The sequence below is a fragment of the Phocoena phocoena genome, chromosome 4, assembly GCF_963924675.1.
Source record: "Phocoena phocoena chromosome 4, mPhoPho1.1, whole genome shotgun sequence".
NCBI lineage: Eukaryota > Metazoa > Chordata > Mammalia > Artiodactyla > Phocoenidae > Phocoena > Phocoena phocoena.
The window spans coordinates 69,933,249-69,957,118 of NC_089222.1; the positions used below are offsets into that span (position 1 = coordinate 69,933,249).

A 23,870-nucleotide genomic window follows, 5' to 3' on the forward strand; every position below is an offset into this window, starting at 1 on the left:
CACACTTGCACAAGTACAAGTTAGAGAAAATGAAGAAATGAAGCCTAGCCACAATCTCAAGGCTGAAATTTCGCATTACAAATACATGGTCAATCACTTAACATCTCCCTTTGGATATCCTTTCAGCAAGTCAGTACGTCCCAAACTGAATTTACCTTAAACCTTGAAACTTTTGTAGATGACCCTTCTACCTCAAAACATCAATGTACGCATCCTCCAATGGGGATGTGAAAAAACTGAAATCCTGGTACATTGCTGGTAAAAATATAAAATGGTATAGCTGCTTTGGAAACCAGTTTGGTAATACCTACAGTTAAAAATGCTGTAGCCATATGAGTAGCAATCCCAGTCCTACATCTATACCTGAGAGAATTGAAAACATATGTTCATGCAAAAACTTCTGCACAAATGTTTATAACAGCATTATTAATAAGAGCCAAAAAGTGGAAACAGATAAAATGTCCATCGACTGATTAATGGATAAATACAATGTGGTACATGCATACAATGGAATATTATTCAGCCATGGAAAGGAATGAAATACTGACACATGCTACAACATGGATGAACCTTGAGAACATTATGCTAAGTGAAAGAAGCCAGACACAAAAGGCCTAATATTGTGTGACTCATTTATATGAAATGTCCAGAATAGGCAAATCCATAGAAACAGAAAGTAAATTCGCAGTTGTCAGGGGCTGGGAGATGATGGAATGTGGAGTGACTGTTAATGGGTATGGTTTTTTTGAGGGGGGGAAAGATAAAAATGATCTGGAATAGAGAGTGGTGATGGTTGTACAACCTTGTGAATATGCTAAAATTCATTGCACTGTATACTTTAAAAGGGTGAATATTTGTTATATGAATTTATCTCAGAATAAAAGGTTCCAATGGCTCCTGACTGTCTCGGTGAAAACTCTAAACTTCCCACCTTGGCATGTGAGACCCATTTTTCTATAGCCCCTCTTCATGTGTCCTATTCCCCTGCCTAAGTGAACCATTGCTCTTCCCAAGTACTAGCACGTGTTTTCCCCTGGTTGAAAGCATATTTCGTATATCTTTGTTTCATATGCAGTTACCATAATGTGTCACACCATGTCAGTACTCTATACTTGAATGCTGAGCAAAAGAGCAAACTTTTTTTTTCAAAATATGCCTCAATTTTTATATGGCACCATCTTTATTTCAAACATGAACGTGTGGAAATCCTTAAAATAGGAATAAAGCAGGATTCTGTCCTTGGCAAAAAATATCATAAAATGCCGTTAGTGCAGCCATAAATAAATAAATACATGCCTATGCACACTGCACACAAAAACCACATGCATAGACACATGCATATATAAAGGCATATAAAGGCATGAATAAGCAGATCTTATACAGTCTTACAACTATCCTGCTTTCTCATTCTGCAATCAGTATAATCACTATTTTAGCAGCAATTTTAGAAAGAGAAGTAAAACCCAGGAAGCATAACTTTTGTTCTTATTCACATTTAGAAACTTAATCCCATATCCTGTGCCTATGTCCTTCGCTTAGGCAATATCATTTCCTCTGTTCTTATGAGGATATCAGTGCCATTTCCTCCGTCTGTGGAAGTAGGCGAGTAAGCAGAATCAGTGTCTGAAAGGTATATTGATTGCTTCCTCATTCCCCTTCATCTGATTATTGGAATATTGAAAGCTCTGCGTAACCAAAGAGAAAATGTTCCCTTCTACATGGTAAAGCTAAAATCCCATTGAGTTTCTGGTAAAAAAAAAAAAAGTCTACCACACCACCGTAAGTGAACAGGAGGTAACTAACAGGCATATGAAATTGAAGGAAGAATTGACTGAAAATCAAAGCAAAGTCTAGGAATGGAGGCTCATTCCGAACTATCCATCATTGACAAATAGAGGTCACCTAATTCTTGAAGTCCATGATACATCGTCATTCCTTTCAACTGGTACTTAAAATGGATTCAACTTCAGCAAAAAATAAAAATTGAGAAGAATTTAAAGAGAACTGGAAATAGCTGGAGCAAGAGGAATATTTTTTTAAGTGAACAAACTTTTAGTTTCTATTTTCTACTTGTCCATATTTTCTACAAGAGCACATATTACTTTAAAATGTCTTTTTGGGGACTCCCCTGGAGGTCCAGTGGTTAAGACTTCACCTTCCAATGCAGGGGGTGCGGCTTCGATCTCTGGTCAGGGAGCCAAGATCCCTCAATGCCTCGCGGCCAAAAAACCAAAACAGAAAACAGAAGCAATATTGTAACAAGTGCAATAAAGACTTTTTTAAAAAATGGTCCACATCAAAAAAAAACCTTTAAAATGTCTTTTTGTTTATAATAAATTAAAAAAAATGATTAGAGATGACATCAAGCATATATCACTCACTACCGAGGTAAAAATCCTATCTAAGTCCTGACATGGTCATTCTGCTAAGCATGTATACTCTTAGTCATGCCAACTGCATTACAGACATTAACAGTAAGTAGAAATTTAAATAGTTTAAATGTAACTAACTCTGCTCTCACCACAACTGTATTCTACCTACATAGCAAGGCTGCCAAGTCAACCTGTCAAGGCTCATCACCTTAACACAGGAAACACAGGAAAAATCCTTAAAAAATAATGAGAACTTTATCACAATCACGATGCCCTCAGGTATTTCTTTCTTCAGAACAGGAAATGATATCTTTTTGTAGTAATAAAGATAAAAACAAAATCAGTGTCACTATTTTAGGAAAAAAAATTATACTAAGAATCAAAAGTCATATTCCAAGGGAATCTACAATCCATGTTTGCTTAAGGCACAAGAACCATCAAGATTTATATTAAAGAAGATCACTTGCTCCACAGATTTACATTCTAGCATTGGTTACATTATTTAAATAATTATTTAGTACAACTGTCTAATTCTCTGCTTGAGAGAAAGGAAAATGGGAAACCAGGCATTATGAGAGGCTGTAAGTTTCCAGTAACAGATCTCAATCATGTTTATTAGGTTAACCTATTCAATTCTCACAATAATTTTCTGACTTACACAGGTAGCATAATCCTCGTTATGGTGGATCAAAAACTTTCAGGCTATCTAGAGATTTCCCACGACTAGGAGCTCTCTGAGAGGAAGGACATCCCTGTACCAAGCATAACGGGTCTAGCATTGGGCACTCAGTTGAAGCACAATACATTTTATGAATCTAAATTAATGAAATTACCAATAACTGAGCACTGGAGGGTTAAGCACACATAATTAATTGATGGAAGATTAAGATTTGAACACTAAAATGTCTTTCTACCTTAGCAAGCTGTATTGGTATAATGTTTATTTACTATCTAGAATAAGAATCGGTGAGAAAAAGAAAAACGATATCTTCTTCCAATTGTGGGTAGGGAATCTTCCACATTTGTTTTTGTAACTGACTGACCTCATTCACCCAGGACATGGGAGAGCTAAAATTCGTATGCAGATGTTGTGGCTCCAGTGTTTTTCTACCACCTCCTAACTGCTTATTAGACAATCCTGTATGTCCTGATAATTACAGATTTTGATTTCTTAGACACTCTAAAATTGTTTTTAGAATAGTGTTACCAGGTCAATGGCCAAATATCACTTACTACTAAATAATACAATGCAACAATTTGAAAATTAATAACATCCTGCAGACTGAGAAAATCAATTTTAATAGCATAAAATGAGGTTAATATAAAATCCTATAGAAAACACAAAAATTGCTGCTATAAACAATTTGAATGATCAAGGTATATAAACTATGGCATATTATTCTCATAGAGCTTTAGAACATTATATAAATGAAAGAGATCTGTTCAGGAAGTCTGAAGAATAGAGTTCTTGTACAATATTTACTGACTAGCAGTTCACACACTGGAAAAGCTTGAAAAAAGTCACATTCACGTTACTTCTCTCATCTGTAAAACGAATACATCTCCTTTTACATGCTCTATGTAATTGTAAAAATTACATGATACATTATGTGAGAAAGAATGTTGTAAACTTTAAAGTGCCGTGCACATGCCATAGCTTATTATCTAATACCTTGCTACATAAACAGTGCAGCAGTATCAACATCCCTAGGAACTGAACTGAAGAATCCCAGACCTCATTCCAGGCTTACTTAATCAGAATATACATTTTAACAAGCTCATTGTCCAGTTTTAGGGATGTGTGGCTATCCCACTTATGTGATGTGAAACTTAGGTGAATCCATGGCCACTTAGAGAGACACATATTTGCTGTTAGCCTTCATATTCTAGTTAAGCATCCTCTACAAATCAAGAGTATGTTGATTTATAGGGTTTTTTGTTTTTGTTTTTTGGTTTTTTGCAGTACGCAGGCCTCTCACTGTTGTGGCCTCTCCCGTTGCGGAGCACAGGCCCCAGACGCGCAGGCTAAGCGGCCATGGCTCACAGGCCTAGCCGCTCCGCGGCATGTGGGATCTTCCCGGACCGGGGCACGAACCCGCGTCCCTCCCAACCACTGCGCCACCAGGGAAGCCCTATAGGGGTTTTTTTTTGATTTATGTTTTTTGTATCACTCTGACATATTTTAGACTTCATATTATTGGAGGGCAGGGATTGCCTTCAAATACTTAGTTCATTGCATATCAAACAAATATGTAAAATATACCTTGAGAAATTATGATAATATTATAATCTGGCAAGAATTAAAGAGAAAATATGTCTTTGATGCAGAGCTAATAGTAAGAAACTCTCAGTAACAATAATTCCAGTGCACCTGGAGATTCTCAGAATAGGAAAAAAAAAAGGTTATTGTTTAATATTCTTGAACTCCCATAGTTAATTTGATGAGATCCTATGTCAGATTGACCTGAAATTTCAGATGGAATAAAAAGCATTCTTCCTTTTTACCTCTTTATTTTTTTACATTCATAAAGGTAAAAGCCTCAACGTATAATTTTAAAATGGACAAGAGGAAGCCCTGAAATACAACGAATGACAAGTAAGATTAATGCAGCATATCAGGAAAGATGACCTCTCAGGTTGTGGAAATAGAATTGAAAAATAAAGATAGTGGATATGGTCTCCAAATTTCAAAATGAGAAATGAAAGCTTTAATAAAACTAAACACTTTAAGGATAACCTACTTAAGAAAATCATTTACCTTTTTAATCTTTAAGCACCTGAATCAAATAGTTTAGATTTATAGTCTCTAGACATTGCTAAATTTGACTAAATGTGAAAAAATGAAAGTTCACCTGGAATAAAAGCCTTGATTAGTTTTACCTGTGAAAGAAAAACCTACACCATTTTATCAGGCCTTGGCAATTATCTCTGACAGAATTCTGAATTCTCTTTATTTTAAATGCTGTTGATATATTATTGATGTAGCTTTAAGTCATGCTGAATAAACCTTGAAATGCACAGAAAATCTGAAAATGACTATTTGGACAGGTTACAGGTCCCCTTTTTACTAAGCTAATATTTAAAAATCAGGAGTCACAGAGCATCAATAGCACTGAGAGATGTTACGAGTTATGAGGTGCTGTGTAGAGCTCCAAATAAACACTTTAAATTTGTATACTCATGTTTTTAAAGTAGGGCTGTTACAGTGAAAGGAGGTGTATGTAAAACTAGAAAACAATCGTATAGCAAGCCTAGATTAATCAGCTCATGCAATGAGAATGACTGACCAGCAGGAACCAGAGACCAAACTCAGCACTGCCTACTGCTTATGATACAGAGCTAATTCCTCTGATGGACTTCTCGATGCACTTCATTGCTCAATGCCTCAAACATAACTAATTCTCAACAAATACTCATAAAATATCTCTAGAACTCAGTAGTAAATCAAATACATCTTTTTTGTTGTTGCTGTTACTTTCCATTCACAAGGGCAGATCTTTGAAACCCAGACTTTAAGATGCATGGCTGCTCCTTCACACTAACAGTGAAGATAGTGGATGGAGCGTGAGTTTAGCTATTAATCTATTAGCCCTAGTTGTTTCTCTAATGATCTCTATCTCCAGGGGTGAAGTGACCTTTTTTTCTCCAGACCTTAGTTTTGTTACCTGAGGCATAAGATGGCAGGACTGGAAAAAAGAAAAGAAAAAAGAAGTTTCATTAACTGGAAATGCTTCAATTATCTTATCTGATGTGCATAAAAACCCTGCCACTAGACAGCATTGTAAATGGAGGCTCAGGGAATGGAGTTACCTCCTTGAAGGGAGTAGAGCTGGGAATGAATCCAAGGTCTTTTTGTTACAAGTATCTTTCTATCATCCTACAGCAGCTCCAAAGGTTCCTGACAGTTCCAAAGTTTACTCGAACTCAGTGAATTCCTCTGGTCACCCACATGTAATCCTTCTGAAAAACACTATCAAAGGCAGTCTTTGGACGGTGCTTATTGCGACTCATGCTAAGTCAAACCTATGCTAATCTAATTCTCCCAAGTCTGATGGGAAGTAAATTGCCTACAAACAATACTCAGTTGGGAAGGAAGCCCAGAGTCCTGGAAAGAGCAGAGGTTTTAGAGTCACGCAGATCGAAGTTCCAATCCCAAAGATCTCGCTCACTGCAAAACTTTTCCCAGTCTTTGTACTTGCAAAAGAAATTTGTCTTTCATATGTCTTTCATACATAGAGCATCCAAAAGTATGCATGACTGAAAATATCTATTGAGCCTAATAAATACGTGTGTGATGAATAAAATGCTAGCTCTTTTCCATTCTCTATTTGGCTTATATACAAATGATAGCACTCATACATTCTAACACTATTCAAGATTAATGGTAAGAAAATAAACACGCTAATGGATTTATTTTGTTTGCATTGACTGTCTTAGAACTACTGATTTCAATAAATTTGTTTGTCCAACTAAGGAACTAAGGACTAATCCCTGAACTCCTACACTGAATTTTAGTGAAGAGATTGATGACGGGAGAAGTTACTGCAACTCAGCCTGTTCTTTAATGCCAAATTGTGACAAAACTATTAATTATGTGAAGCTGATTCTAGCAAGAGCTCTCCAAGTGTGTGACAGACTGTTAATCCTGCTGACCGTGGAACTAAAATCACAAGCAACTTTAAGGCTGGAAAACCCCAGTGAATATCTGAGGGCTTAGTGGGAGTGGGTAAAATAAAAGGCGAGGGAGTTGTATTTGGCAATAAGTGAGCAGGGGTGGAGATCTCAGAAATAATAAAGTCTTTTCATGGAAGTTCAAGATCTGGCCTTGTTGGTAGAACAGAACTCAACAAGGAAACTTGTCTTACAAATTTTTCATAGACCTTGTGCAAGTTAAATCCCTACCCTTATGGAAATCCATTAGAGTGCTAAAAGCTCAGAGGAAATAGGGGGAAACAGGTGCATTCATGCTTGAATTTCCATGTTTGTTATTCAGTAGAAGCACAGTGAGTGATGAATCCTATATCTAATTACCATATATTGAAAAGCTTTTCAGATTTTTCTAGCCCAGCAGTGAAAATAATTGTCGTTCAAAAAAGTAAGTGAAATCAATGTTAGTAAAAGGGTACGATGACTAGCCTGATTTTCCCTAATATCCTACATCTACTTAGGAATCCTGACTTTTCACTGAATTAAGATGGTTTTCTGATGATAAAATTGTTTCTTATTCTGAAAACCAATTTAAATATGTTTACCTGCAACAAATAAGGATGATTATATGCAACAATAAATGCGAACTTAGCTCCTATTATATGCAAAAGATTTTGCTAGGAGTTGCAAGGGATAAAAAGACCTATCAGAAGTATTTGCTGACTTCAACGTTCTTGGAATCTAGTAAAATAGATGGCCTAGTGCACAATGATTGTATCACACAATTTTCCATTTCCATCAACCAGAATCCTGTACCCTCCCAGTTTCCCATATCCTAATCCTTCAAGGTGCATCTTAAGTGTTATGAAAAAGCCCAATATTTTGTCTGAAAAAAATTCTACCTCCAATTTCTCAGGGCTCCTTATCTCTGTTTTTAATTATTACTTACAATTTCTCATTTTATGATATTATCATTATGCTCTTGGTCACAAAAAGGACATATATTTTATTTTTTAAGTTATATCTCTTTAAAGCAACTAATCTCAAGGATAAAGAAAGGATCCTTCGGAGATGTCAGGAAATAGGAATAAGTCAATTATAAGAATGGAAAAATAAAGTTGACCTTAGAGATCTCTAGAACAACATTCAATTCTAGAAAGTAGTGGAACAATGCCCACAAAAATCTTCATGGGAAGATAAAAATAACCTAAGTATTTAATATCCAGCCACAGTATTGTTCAAACACTAACAAAAAACAGTTTTTAACATTCAAAAATTCAGGAGATAGTGTTCCTATGAGTCCTTCTTGAGGAAGAATTTCATCCAGCAAAGAGATATTTTTGGAAAAACTATGTAAAAAGATAAGTACAGAGAGTTGAATCTACTTATTTGTGGAACAAAGATTTAAATATATGCAAGGATTAAGGTGACAGGAGAGAATGTAAATGTTACATACCCTGACCATGGGTGGGAGAGTGAATTAGTATGGTAATTTTCTCAACTCGAAATCAGGGTTAAAAGATATTTTTAGTTCTTCAAAATAAGTAATGGGATATAAGTATTTAATAGCTCAAAGTAAAACACTAAGAAAGATTATGTAATTAACTGAAATCAGGTGGAGGAGTGGAGGATGCGGAGATATAAAGAAGAGGAAAAATACTAATTCCATCATTGGTTACAGAGGAGAATCAAATACTGTTTAAAGAAATAGAGAATTGAGAGAATTTAGAACATAAAAGTTTTACTGTGTCAAGAATACCAACTTTCCAGTTGTCAGAAGCAATACATACATACCCACAAATACCCCACAGTAAGCAAAAAAGAGTACAAAAAGCTTTAAAGAGAGAAAAGCATAACATGAAATAATATACAATTGATATTAAATATGTATTCCCTAATAACAGCAACAAGAGGGCAGGGTAGTCTCTTTCGCTCACTGTTGTATCCCTAGCACCTGTCACAGTGTCTGGCTCTTGATTCACATGAAAATAAAATCTTTAAGGCATAAAATGTACGTAGGCTAAACTCACATATTAAAGAAAAATACTTTCAAGTGGCAGTAAGCAGCAAAACCCACTCTGTACTATACAGAAGAAAAACACCTAAAACAAAGTGCGTCAGTAAATTTGAGATAGAAGAATGGCAAAAAATATACCAAGCAAATGCACACAAAAGGAGAACAAAAGTCATTATTGAAAAAGAATTAAAAGTCATTATTGTAATAATGGTCAAGGTTGAATTCAAGGCAAAAAATATGTTCAAGGCAAAGAAATGTGATTATAAGTGATAAAATAGATGTTTAACGAAACTATGTAGATTAAACAGCTAAGATTATATAGGCACCAAATAAGAGAACAGCAACATTCATAAACTTCAACACATAATGATTAAGGCAGACCAAAATAAAAACGCAAAACAGACCTCTTTTTACTAGTGGCCGTAGAACATTCATAAAAATTTATTTGCTATGGTTACAGACAAGCCATTAATAAAATCGAAACAGGAGAAAGAGCAAAGGCAACAGTCTCTGATCACATATTGATAGAACTAGAAATTAATAATGAAACTGGAAAACAATATCTGACATTTTAAAGTACTCTTACATTATCTTCAGTCAAAAAAGAGATCAATACCCAAATTACACTATATCTCAAAACCATAGTGAAAATACACTACATCAGAGCCTATGGGACATAGCTGAGACACTGCTCAAAGAAATAAGTCACCACATTAAATATTTACATAAGGAAACAAGTAAGGAAGATAAATGAATTAAGCATCCATATTTGGAAATTAGGTAAAAGATTAACAAAGTCAGAAGGAAGACTATTAGAATAATCAAAACAAAAGCTAATGAATTAGAAAGGAAATGGTAGGAATAGTAAATACATACAAAAGCAGAATCTTTGAAAAATAAAATTATATAAATACATGAATACGCTTTTAGCTGCCAGGATTTCTTGGCACCTTGGCAGTCAGGGAAAATATTTCTTTGTTGTAGGTGCTGTTCCGTGCATTATGTTGAGCAGCATCCCTGGCCTCTACCTACTAGATGCCAGCAGCCACTCCCCTCACCTCTTTCTAGCAACCCAAACTGTCTATGGACATTGCCAATTGTCCCCTTGGGCTGGGGGTTGTCAAAATTGCCCCAACTGAATCCACTAAACCAGCCCAATCAAAAATAAAGAGAAAAAGCTCAAATGCCTAATATAACAAATGATAAGGAAGGAATAATTGGTTAGAGAAAATAAAAGGCTAAAAAAGAGACCATTTTATTAAACTCTGCAAATGAATATGAAACATGGATAAAACTGATAATATTATAGATCAATCAAATTAATAGAAATAGAAAATGTAATACATGGATTACCAAAGAAGACAGAAAGCTGTCAAACGCTAACCATCTAAAATAATTATTTGACCCCTCTTATTTAAACATTGTTCCATTCTCCTATATACACATGGCCATATAATTGGATAAGAGAAAAAAAATCTTAGAAAAAATATTAAGGATAAAAAATTAGTATTTTTATTTAGATGATGTTTTGCAGGTGATAACTTAAAAAGAAGAAAGGGGGGGTTACCAAGCAACTATTGAAAACAATGAGAGAATTTATAAATAGGCTCAGTATAAAATTAACATACAGAAATCAGTATCCTTTGTGTACACCAATAACCTCCATTATAAGAGATCATGCGAAAAAGACACAAAATATCTAGTGAAAATTTACTGATAATAAATTTTCATAAAATAACAAGAATAAAACAATAGAAAATTTGAGAAAATTGAAAAACTGATTCTATAATTCATATAGAAAAATAAGTCAGAAGGAATAGCTAGGACAATTATGAAGAAAAGATTAATTTGGGAGGGGAGAAGGAAAAGATAAACTTATGATATTAAAAAAATAATGGAAAGCTACAATAATTAAATCAAATAAATAAATTAAATTGATAAGATTAAAATTAAGCAGCTCTTAGCCATTCTCATACAATATACTAGAAGCCAAATGTCCAAAGTGAAGTAAAAATTACCACTACAATGAATAACATTTTTTCACCCATCAAATTTTAAAAGTTACATTGTTCACTGTGTTAGTGAAGCTGTAGAAAAGTTGACAGTGTCATATATTGCTTTAGTGAGTATAAATCTGTACTACACCCATGGGGGTCAATTTGGCAATATCTAGCAAACACAAATGTTCCGCTTTCCATTTCACTTCTATGAATTTACAGATATACTTTAAAATGTGCACAAATACTTATATTTAATGAAGACATTATTGTTTATATTGCAAAAAAATGAAGAAAACCTTCCCCAAAATAAGATTGATAAACCACATAGGGCAAAGTCTATGATGCAAAACCACATGACTTAAAAAGTACAGAAACTTCCTCTATACTGATACAGAATAATCTCCAAGAAATACAATTAAGTGGAAAGAGCAAATTGGAGTGACAGTGTGAAGAGTGACTATCTTTTTAACAATATGGAGTAAATAGGCACATCTGCTTACATATAAAAAAAAAGAAAACCCTCTGACTTACACATAAGAAAATGATAACATTGGTAGCCCATAGGAAAGAGTGGCTCGAGACAGGCTGAATGAAGATTTTGAGTGAATACTGTTTTATATCTTATGGTTTGGGGTTAAATAAACATACTGCCTCTTCAAAAGGGAATAAATCATTTTAAAGTACTGGCAAAAGTTTGGTTTGATAAATGTGAAAGAAGATATGCACAATAAGATCAAATGAAGTCAAAACAAATGCTGATTTTAAAATCCAGAATCCAAGCCCAGATGATTCATATTTTTTTAAATTAAAATTCATGTTTCCAAATAGCAAAAATCAATAAAACTATAAGCTGGTTCTCTGAGAAGATAAACAAAATTGATAAACCATTAGCCAGACTCATCAAGAAAAAAAGGAGAAGACTCAAATCAATACAATTAGAAATGAAAAAGGAGAAGTAACAACTGACATTGCAGAAATATAAAGGATCATGAGAGATTACTACAAGCAACTACATGCCAATAAAATGGACAACCTGGAAGAAATGGACAAATTCTTAGAAAAGCACAACCTTCCAAAACTGAAACAGGAAGAAATAGAAAATATAAACAGACCAATCACAAGCACTGAAATTGAGACAGTGATTAAAAATCTTCCAACAAACGAAAGCCCAGGACCAGATGGCTTCACAGGCGAATTCTATCAAACATTTAGAGAAGAGCTAACACCTAACCTTCTCAAACTTCCAAAATATAGCAGTGGAGGAACACTCCCAACCTTATTCTATGAGGCCACCATCACCCTCATACCAAAACCAGACAAAGATGTCACAAAAAAAGAAAACTACAGGCCAATATCACTGATGAACATAGATGAAAAATCCTCAACAAAAAATAATAGCAAACAGAATCCAAGAGCACATTAAAAGGATCATACACCATGATCAAATGGGGTTTATCCCAGGAATGCAAGGATTCCTCAATGTGCACAAATCAATCAGTGCAATACACCACATTAACAGACTGAAGGAGAAAAAGCATATGATCATCTCAATAGATGCAGAAAAAGCTTTCGACAAAATTCAACACCCATTTATGATAAAAAACCCTCCAGAAAGTAGGCATAGAGGGAACTTACCTCAACATAATAAAGGCCATATATGACAAACCCACAGCCAACATCGTTCTCAATGGTGAAAAACTGAAACCATTTCCACTAAGATCAGGAACAAGACAAGGTTGTCTACTCTCACCACTATTATTCAACATAGTTTTGGAAGTTTTAGCCACAGCAATCAGAGAAGAAAAAGAAATAAAAGGAATCCAAACTGGAAAAGAAGAAGTAAAGCTGTCACTGTTTGCAGATGACATGATACTATACATAGAGAATCCTAAAGATGCTACCAGAAAACTACTAGAGCTAATCAATGAATTTGGTAAAGTAGCAGGATACAAAATAAATGCACAGAAATCTCTGGCATTCCTATACACTAATGATGAAAATCTGAAAGTGAAATCAAGAAAACACTGCCATTTACCATTGCAACAAAAAGAGTAAAATATCTAGGAATAAACCTACCTAGGAGACAAAAGACCTGTATGCAGAAAATTATAAGACACTGATGAAAGAAATTAAAGATGATACAAATAGATGGAGAGATATACCATGTTCTTGGATTGGAAGAATCAACATTGTGAAAATGACTCTACTACCCAAAGCAATCTACAGATTCAATGTAATCCCTATCAAACTACCAATGGCATTTTTCACAGAACTAGTACAAAAAAAATCACAATTTGTATGGAAACACAAAAGACCCCGAATAGCTAAAGCAATCTTGAGAACGAAAAACGGAGCTGGAGAAATCAGGCTCCCTGACTTCAGACTGTACTACAAAGCTACAGTAATCAAGACAGTATGGTACTGGCACAAAGACAAAAATATAGATCAATGGAACGGGATAGAAAGCCCAGAGATATACCCATGCACATATAGTCACCTTATCTTTGATAAAGGAGGCAAGAATATACAATGGAGAAAAGACAGCCTCTTCAATAAGTGGTGCTGGGAAAACTGGACAGCTACATGTAAAAGAATGAAATTAGAACACTCCCTAACACCATACAAAAAAAATAAACTCAAAATGGATGAAAGACCTAAATGTAAAGCCAGACACTATAAAACTCTTAGAGGAAAACATAGGCAGAACTCTATGACATAAATCACAGCAAGATCCTTTTTGACCCACCTCCTACAGAAATGGAAATAAAAACAGAAATAAACAAATGGGACCTAATGAAACTTAAAAACTTTTGCACAGCAAAGGAAACTACAAATAAGGCGAAAAGACAACCCTCAGAATAGGAGAAAATATTTGCAAATGAAGCAACTGACAAAGGATCAATCTCCAAAATTTACAAGCAGCTCATGCAGCTCAATATCAAAAAAACAAACAACCCAATCCAAACATGGGCAGAAGGCCTAAATAGATATTTCTCCAAAGAAGATATACAGATTACCAACGAACACATGAAAAGATGCTCAACATCACTAATCATTAGAGTAATGCAAATCAAAACTGCAATGAGGTATAACCTCACACAAGTCAGAATGGCCATCATCAAAAAATCTACGAACAATCAATGTTGGAGAGGGTGTGGAGAAAAGGGAATCCTCTTGCACTGTTGGTGGAAATGTAAATTGATACAGCTACTATGGAGAACCGTATGGAAGTTGCTTAAAAAACTAAAAGTAGGGTTTCCCTGGTGGCACAGTGGTTGAGAGTCCGCCTGCTGATGCAGGGGACACGGGTTTGTGCCCTGGTCTGGGAAGATCCCACATGCCGCTGATAGCCTAGGCCCGTGAGCCATGGCCGTTGAACCTGTGTGTCCGGAGAGAGGCCACAACAGTGAGAGAGGCCCACATACTGCAAATAAATAAAAATAAAAAACTAAAAGTAGAACTACCGTATGACTCAGGAATCCCACTACTGGGCATATACCCTAAGAAAACCATATTTCAAAAAGAGTCATGTACCACAATGTTCACTGCAGCTCTATTTACAATAGCCAGAACACGGAAGCAACCTAAGTGTCCATCGACAGATGAATGGATGAAGAAGATGTGGCACACATATACAATGGAATATTACTCAGCCATAAAAGAAACAAAACAGTTATTTGTAGTGAATTGGATGGACCTAGAGTCATCAGAGTGAAGTAAGTCAGAAAGAGAAAAACAAATACCATATACTAACACATATATATGGAATCTAAAAAAAAAAAAAAAAAATTGGTTCTGAAGAATCTAGGGGCAGGACAGGAATAAAGATGCAGATGCAGAGATTGGACTTGAGGACACGGGGAGGGGGAAGGGTAAGCTGGGATGAAGTGAGAGAGTGGCATGGACATATATACACTATCAAATGTGAAATAGATAGCTAGTGGGAAGCAGCCACATAGCACAGGGAGATCAGCTCGGTGCTTTGTGACCACCTAGAGGGGTGGGATAGGGAGGGTGGGAGGGAGACGAAAGAGGGAGGAGATATGAGGATATATGTATATGTATAGCTGATTCACTTTGTTATAAAGCAGAAACTAACACACCATTGTAAAGCAATTATACTCCAATAAAGATGTTAAAAAAATAATGAAGGGAAACAACTTTGTATACAAAATATGACAAGAAAATGGGATTATTGTTATATGAAGAGTATGCAAGAAATATAAGATGTGTTTTGTTAAGGAAAAAAGAGAGTAATTTTTTCCTAAAATAAAGTGACTGGTTCTTCCAGGATAAGAAAGGAAAAAGAAGACCAAAACCTAAATGGGTATAGAAAGCTGCAGGAGTTTTGTCGAAAAGAAATGCTATGTCATGAGGTCAAAGCTGGCTAAAATTATACAGATTAGTTTTTAAGAATTTTTAAAATGAGCTCAATAATGTACTGATACAAAACAAAAGTTAAATTTTCTCTCCGTTAAAGCCAGAAAATTTCTTAGGTTATTGGTTTACTCTTAGTAAAATATTATAAAATGTTTTCTTTCTCTTTAGTGTAATCTGCCCAGGAAGAGGAATTCTGTGTCTTAGGAAAATATTGTAAATATCTTTGATAGAAATGGGACAGCTCTAAAAACATGTTCTTTAAGAGAAACTACGGTGTACACAATATCAGACCCTAGTCTTGCACTTGGCTTTGAGATTTGTTATCTACTTGTAAACTTCAAAAAAATCACAGAAGTTAGTTACTGCTTTACTCTTGATTCTTCTCTGAAAAAATTTACAATCAACTACAGGAAAAAATGCTTCCTCTTCAAAGTGACTCATGGTAAGAAACCCTGACAAGGACTGTAGAATGCAGGTTTCTGATAACTTTAGGATCATAACATGGAATGGGTAAGAATTTCTAAAACTCTAATGGAAAACTGATTGATTCACAAAGCTGCTAATGCAAGACCAAGCCATACAAGAATCAACTGCAAGAGGCTGAATGAACTGATGAAGATGATTATAATTTTATGAGTGTATTTCAAACCTTGCTGGTTCTTTATGTTTTGTTTTCCCGATTTAGAGGATGCATTTTCTTCTGTCTGTTAAGTTGTCTATAAGTTACAGCAATTTGGTAAAGTGCACTTTTATAAAGAAAAGTTGAAACATTTATCTTTTTCTCCCTTCCTGATTCTTCCAGAAACTCTTAGTAAATAGTCTTATTCTTCATGGAAATATATGTATTTACTTGAGTTCAATAAGAATCTGTTCTCCTTGTAACAGGACACAGTTTGACAAGGTCATGACCCTTCCTCCAGGTTCCACACCTGAGCTGGTGTTCCGACCTAAGACCCAGGGCTGGCAGGTGAGGCCAGGCTTCTACAGGGAGACTCTGTGACCCCCCGGCCAGGGTGTCTGGCAATGATTGTACCACTGCTTGAGTGCCTACACCAGGGAAAGTGTATCACAGTGACATGGAGATACTCAGTTTTCAGAGGGTCTGCTGGTACACGGTCCCCCTTCCTTCCTGGGCACCCGTGGGGCAATATTCCCAGAGGAGACCAACAATCAAGCTCCCCCTCCTTTGGATTGTATCCTTCCCTTTACTTCTGAATGATTTTTTAATTTACTGATGTAGAATTCTCTATTAGCATTATTATCTTTAGAACATTGTAGATTTCTCTCCACTGACTTCTGGTTTTCATCATTTCTGCCAAGATGTCAGCTGTTGGTATTATTCTTTGCAAGCAATGTGCTTTTATTCTTTGGCTACAGGTTTTAGTTTAATTTTTTAAATTTGATGGATGTATAATTTACCTACCCTATAATGTTTCCATTTTGAAGACATCGTTATATAACTTTTGATGACTGTATGCACCCCTGTCACCACCCAAAATTAAGATATAGAATATGTGTCACCTCCCAACTTGTCACTTCCCCCTTGTAATCCGTTTCCTCTCATCACTAGCCCATCTGATCTGGTGTTAATTGCCATAGGTTCTTTCCACTTGTTCAAGAGCTCCATGTAAATCAAACCATACAATATGTATTCATTTGTGTTTAATTTCTTTAGCTCACTACACTGTTTTGTGATTCATTTCAATCACCACATGCATCCAAGCCTGTTCCTTTTATTGCCAAGTGTTTTTCCATTATATGAGTATATCACAGTTTGTTCACCCACTCACATGTAGATGAATATTTCAAAGATTGGGTTGTTCAAATTTTTGGCTTTTATTAAAAAAAAAAAAGTTGCTGGAAACATGTACATAAGTGGGTTTTTTGTTTTTGTTTTTTGCGGTACTCAGGCCTCTCACTGTTGTGGCCTCTCCCGTTGTGGAGCACAGGCTCCGGACGCGCAGGCTCAATGGCCATGGCTCATGGGCCCAGCCACTCCAATGGCATGTGGGATCCTCCCGGACCGGGGCACGAACCCCTGTCTCCTACATCGGCAGGCGGACTCTCAACCACTGTGCTACCAGGCAAGCCCCCCCACCCCCAATTTTTAAGCAGGCAGTAGTTACACATTCGATCAAGCACAACTTACTATTTATTCATCAGACATTTATTGGGTATCAGTTACATGCCAGGTAGGATGAAAGGTCCTGAAACAGAAAGATGCAAAGACATGGTCCCTGCTCTTAAGGAATTCACATGGTAATCATACAGGGAGAAGAGGAAATGGTAGAATTTATGTAATTTGATCTGTGTTAGAATAGTAGTCATGAAGAAAAGTATAGTGGGAGGCTGGAAGAGGGAGTCAATAACAATTACTGAAGCTGTAGAAAGGGCTTCACAAACTGGAGAACATTCTACCTCTCCCAGACCCCCTAAAGTTAGAGTGACAACCAACCCCTTGCTTCGAGGTGCTTAAACACAAAAAGACTTAATACATATAATAGTCAAAAATGTGATTAGTGTGACCAATGAAGTTTTGACTTCACAGTTGGCGATTTCCACTTCATATCCACTTTATTCACCAACTTCCAATAAATTGGCTTAGGAAAGTATAGTGATTCTGGCAATAGCCACCAAAACCAAAACATTAGGTACTTTGGGAGAATTCATATCCAAATCTCTGGAACTCCCAGTCTAGAATTTTCGAATGAATCTCATCTCATTAGAAAAGTCCATGTTATTTAATACCTTCAGAACATAAACACAGTTTCAAAACATCTACCAGAAATTATAGCTTTAGTTTTAAGATGGTTCTTCAAAAAGCATGTTCCAATCCAAGGTAAATACTCAGAATTAAAAATATAAATATCATCATTTATCTTCATAGAATAATAATTACCATCATGAGTTCACAAAAGTATTAAAAGGAAAACAAAAGAATCACTGTCACTACAGGTGACATCAATAACCACTAAAAACTGTACAAGGGAAATAATTCATCTTTAACATAAATGGAGCAAATACAACTACATAGTATAGAGCAAATATATAAAAGCAAATTCTTTTCTATTGTGGATCTTTAGGGACTCACCACCAAGCATAATAATTGTAAATACAAATTATACTGAATCCTGTAAGTGCTTCCCATGAAGTTCTGAAAGTCTGAATATTTTGTAGATGGAGACATACTCTCCTTGATTAAAGATTTTAAGAACTCATTTCTCAGATATCATGAAAGGGTTTTCCATATAGGGCCTGGTTCTAGTTGATATAATGTTAAAGTGATAAGAAAACCTAAAGCAGCTTTCAAGAAACAAAACAGAATGTTGAGGATAAAAGCTTGGTGAGGTGAGAGTGTGCTGAGACACGCTGACAAGAGCTGCTTGCCCAATCCAGTAGGCACGTTTTCAGTCTAATCCCAAATTCTCAACAAGCAGATTTACTAATTTGGCATCCCCAAAAAACTTCAGCACTGAATAACTGTTTCTTCATTATAAAGTATTAAATTGGTGGGGAATTTTGTCTTTCTACCTGGCTACAAAAACATTCATTCAGGGCTTCCCTGGTGGCGCAGTGGTTGAGAGTCCGCCTGCCGATGCAGGGGACGTGGGTTCGTGCCCCGGTCCGGGAAGATACCACATGCCGCGGAGCGGCTGGGCCGCTGAGCCTGCGCGTCCGGAGCCTGTGCTCTGCAACGGGAGAGGCCACAACAGCGGGAGGCCCGCGTACCGCAAAAAAAAAAAAAAAAAAAAAAAAAAAAAAAAAAAAAAAATTCAGAGGCTATGAGCTTAAAGGTTACTGTATTTTGTAGTTATCCATGCATGCAATCAGGTTTGGCTCAATCGACTCTGCTCACCTCACAAGCATGCATAAAATACTATTTAAAGGTCAGCCAACTTTCACTCTGTCAAAACAGCGTAAGGAGAGAATACCAGCGATGTGGGTCTGTATTATGGCACATATTTTGCTGACAGCTTTCTTTTTTTTTTTAACTCCTTTTTTTTTTTAACATCTTTATTGGAGTATAATGTGCTATGTGGCTGCTTTCCACTAGCTATTTTACATTTGTTAGTATATATAATAAGTCCATGCCACTCCCTCACTTTGTCCCAGCTTACCCTTCCCCCTCCCCGTGTCCTCAAGTCCATTCTCTATGTCTACTTTCTGAAATCCACACCTAGAAATCAGTAGCAGGATCAAAACAATTCAGGGTGAAGACTTTAATTAATGCTTCTATTACATGTTTATGGATTCTACCATATTTAATGAGGAATGTATAAAAAACTGAAGATGTTAAATCTGGAAAGGACCTAGGGAAGAGAGAGTCAACAACTTCTGTGTGGCTTAGTGGAGAAATTAAGACCAAATGAGTGAGGTGGATTTTGGTCCTAAATAGGACCTTACGAATAATGAAGGATGTTGAAAAATGGAAAAGCTTTAGCTTCTGAAAGCAGAATTTCTGCTACATGGGTAAAACAGATGATACATTAATACCTAAAGATATCATTTATTAAGACCCATACATTGCCTAATGCATTTAATTATTTGACCCTTCTAGACTGTCTCTTTCTATATTCTATGATCAGTCACGAAAATTCTGAGAGGGATAAATGGCTGAGCATTTTTTTTCTGTTGCATACTACTATCTGGTATCAATGTAGCTGAATTATCAACATCAATTTCCTAGAGGAAAAATTTCACCCAACTATTAGGTATGACATACAGGTTCAAAAGGGGTTGAAATAAAAATCACAAATGGGAAACTAATAAAGAGCCTTTAAAAACCTAGACATGTTTAAGATATACACTGAACTTGAAACGCTGTCATGGAGAACAACCTTGACAATTCTCAAATGTGTTCTTTGAAGCTACTTTAAGATGTATAGACGTGGCTCAATATGGAAGTTTTTATGTTCTCCATGCACCTGCTTTCACCTAGCCTGACATCTTCAAGTTATCTGAATATAGGAAGTATCACTATTCGTGTTGCACAAGTATTAACACTGAATATACTTACCACATTCTCTGGAACGTGGCTTTAAGCTATTTTAAGTATTTCAGAAAATTAAGCTTTTAAAATTATCCAATAGTTTCCCTTTAATTTTCTCTATTAGTATTCTGGACTAATAGTAATTATAAAACCTTCAGATAGCAATTTTTTAGAGGGCACATTATTATTGCCTAATGTAAATAAATTGGACTATCATCAAGTCCTACCTAGTTGATGAATCATGTTTACTAATGCCACTTTTTACCTGCCATTACAATTGGTGATTATTCACTGGTTAGCCAAGAAATTTTAATACTTTAGTTTTAGCAGCCGTTCCGAACTCAACATGAGACTGGGTTATCAAATGCACAACTCACGATATATCAGTCCACCATGACTAAAATGGAACTGTCCTAATTATTAAATAATGAATGTGGTGGCACTTTTTTATTGTAAAGTCTAAATAAATGCAGTACACTGTATTATTATAATTATAATCATAAGCTCCTTGAGAGAGGGTATGTGAAATAACCTTCATGGCCCTTAGCAGAGTCTTCACAAAGTGAATGTTCATTAATTGTCAGCTGAACTAATAAAATACTATCGTAGAAAACTCTGTTGTGAATCAAGTATTCTGTTTTTAAAACTTGCCTGTAATTATACTTACATACAACAGCGTATGCAGAAGGTACTCAATAAACTCGATAAACATACGTGAGAAAAGACTGTTTGCTCAAATAATTGCTGTGAGCCTGACTCAGCCCTTCCAGAATATTTAAAATATAGTAATGCACTAAATGGATTTCTCTACACTTCATGAACAGTGGGTAAGGTCGGGAATATTATCTTTAGATATGCGATATAGAGACCTTTGGAACAGAGGAAATTTGTTTTTTCAACACATAGAATCTGGTTCTCCTGAATGACTTCCTGAAAACTCCAGCTTTCCTTGCTAAGGAACATAGATTATTTTATGTGGTGCTTGAAAAGGCATCATTTGCTCTGAGTCTTTTGATGAGTTGAGACTAGTCCCACACATAGTATCTTCAGAATGGAAAGAACAAACTTCTCTCTTTTTCTAATGGCACTATTATTACAAAAACAGGACAGGTATATGGGGTGACTTTCTCAGTGCTACCTGAAAAATGAGGCAATCATTATAACTCACATTCTATCCATTTGTACGTGACACTGACCAAAAGCAATTTTGGGCTCCTTTCAAGCAGTTTGCATCAGAAGCCATTAAATGGCATCATCACCTTTGCTGTAATACAGAAAGCATCCAGCCAATGAAAGGTTGGAGTCTAGCCAGAACAGGAGAATGTTTTAGACATGGAGATAATTGCTCTAATATTTAAAAATGTGTTTTTAAATCAATATTATTATTGATTCATATATATACTCAATTTTCCATTCTTCTTAGTACTTGAAGTGTGCACTCATGTGGATAATCTGAAACACTGAGAAGTCAAATAACATTTACATTAAATCTGGACTTATATTAAATCTGACTCATACCCTAAATTTTTAGGGTATGCCAAAATGTGTCTTTCTATTTTTTTTTTTAATTCTGATAACCTTTTGTTTATTTTTTTGTGGTACGCGGGCCTCTCACTGCTGTGGCCTCTCCCGTTGCGGAGCACAGGCTCCGGACGCGCAGGCTCAGCGGCCATGGCTCACGGGCACAGCCGCTCCGCGGCATGTGGGATCCTCCCGGACCGGGGCACGAACCCGTGTCCCCTGCATCGGCAGGTGGACTCACAATCACTGCGCCACCAGGGAAGCCCCATATTCTGATAACCTTTTAAATTTGATTCTGTGGCCTTGAATATGCCACATTTGGGCAGGGGAAAAATTTCCTAGGAATATACTTTTGATTGTGGGCTGTATTATAACATTTAACATTAGCTTGTTAAATAGGCACACAGAAAAAAAAAAAAGTCATGATTTTGATATAAATTACAGTTAGGACAAAAAAACAACAACAACAACAAAATAGAGCACCTTCATACTTGGTCACCAGAGAATATCCTCAAGAGAAAATAATGCACAAGTGATTTTTGATAAATAAATATTAAAGTATTATATGCTAAATTATAAAGTCTATTTTCTGCCTCAAAATTCTGATACTTTATACACCTAATTAATGAGAATAATGTTCTGACCTTGCTAACATTAATTCAATGATAATAATAATAATATATTCAGAAAATTGCTTTTTAGAAACTGTATCAAAAATAATAGGGGATTATATCTACAACCTTCTTTTCCTAGAGAACTTAAGCACAGTGTAAAATGGATGTTTTCTTTATGCTGTAAACAATTCAATAAATTATGGGACAAATAAATATATTTTGGAGGTTTTTAAATTTATGGTGGGCTAGGAAAGAATGATAAAACTTGGATGCGTGTTCATTTAAACTCAAGCATAGAAAATAAACTCCACAAGAGCCAAAAACCATAGGTACTTCTGTAGAGAAAGAATTCTCTTAGATGCAGAAATCCAGTGTACCATACTTAATTCCTGGTCTCAAGATACTGGTATCCAGAAAGAGCAAAAGCAGGAGATGTTACTTCTTCTAGGTGAAAACGTGTCATTGCTTATGATAGTGGGCTTTCAGTAAAGGAAATTAAAGGTCCTAAGCTGAATCTGATTCAATAATGTAAAGCTATTGGAATACAAATTGACATATTTTGTCCTTCTCTCAAGAAACTCTTTTGTCTCTCCACAGCACACATTTGCTGCTGACCAAATAAATATTCCAGGAACATACAATTCACACAATTTAGCACAAGATTCTCCTAGAAAGAGCTACTCTCCCTTAAAAAATTGTATGTATTTAAAATATACAACATAATGATTTGACATAAATATATATAGTGAAATGATAACTACAGTCAAACTAATTAACATATCTAGTCACATAGTTTTCTGTGTGATGAGAGCACCTGAAATCCACTCTCTCACCTTTTTTCTCCCTCTTAGAGCAGTGAGTGCTCCATGCAAATACTGTCATTGGTTATACTGTCTGGTACTGTCTACCCTGATTCTGCTGGAGAATAAGTTGTGTTTCTTAATAATCATGTTGTATATTGCCTTTAAATCTATTGTACTATTATATCCCTAAATTTGACTGTAATGTAGGAGTATCAACTCATTCAACAACTTTGCAATTATATTTGACACTATCTACTAAAACTAAACATATACCAACCAATGACCCAGAAATTCTGTTCCTATGCAAATTCCAAAAACAAATGACTATATGTGCCCACCAAGAAACCATGACTAGAATGTGCATAGCAGCTTTACTCACAATATCCCCAAACTGGAAGTAACCCAAATGTCCATCATCAGGAGAATGGATAAACAAATTGTGATATATTCATACAAAGGAATACTACATAGTAATAAAATGAATACTAGAGATAAACAAACTGATTTATATGGGAAATCTCCATAC

The 23,870-nt window shown here is 35.6% G+C and overlaps 1 protein-coding gene across 3 annotated transcripts in view; it reads right to left on the reverse strand.

Annotated features, from left to right (window-relative positions):
- Positions 1 to 23,870, reverse strand: part of FGF12 (fibroblast growth factor 12) — a 575,717-nt gene that overhangs the window by 81,013 nt on the left and 470,834 nt on the right. The window lies entirely within an intron of this gene.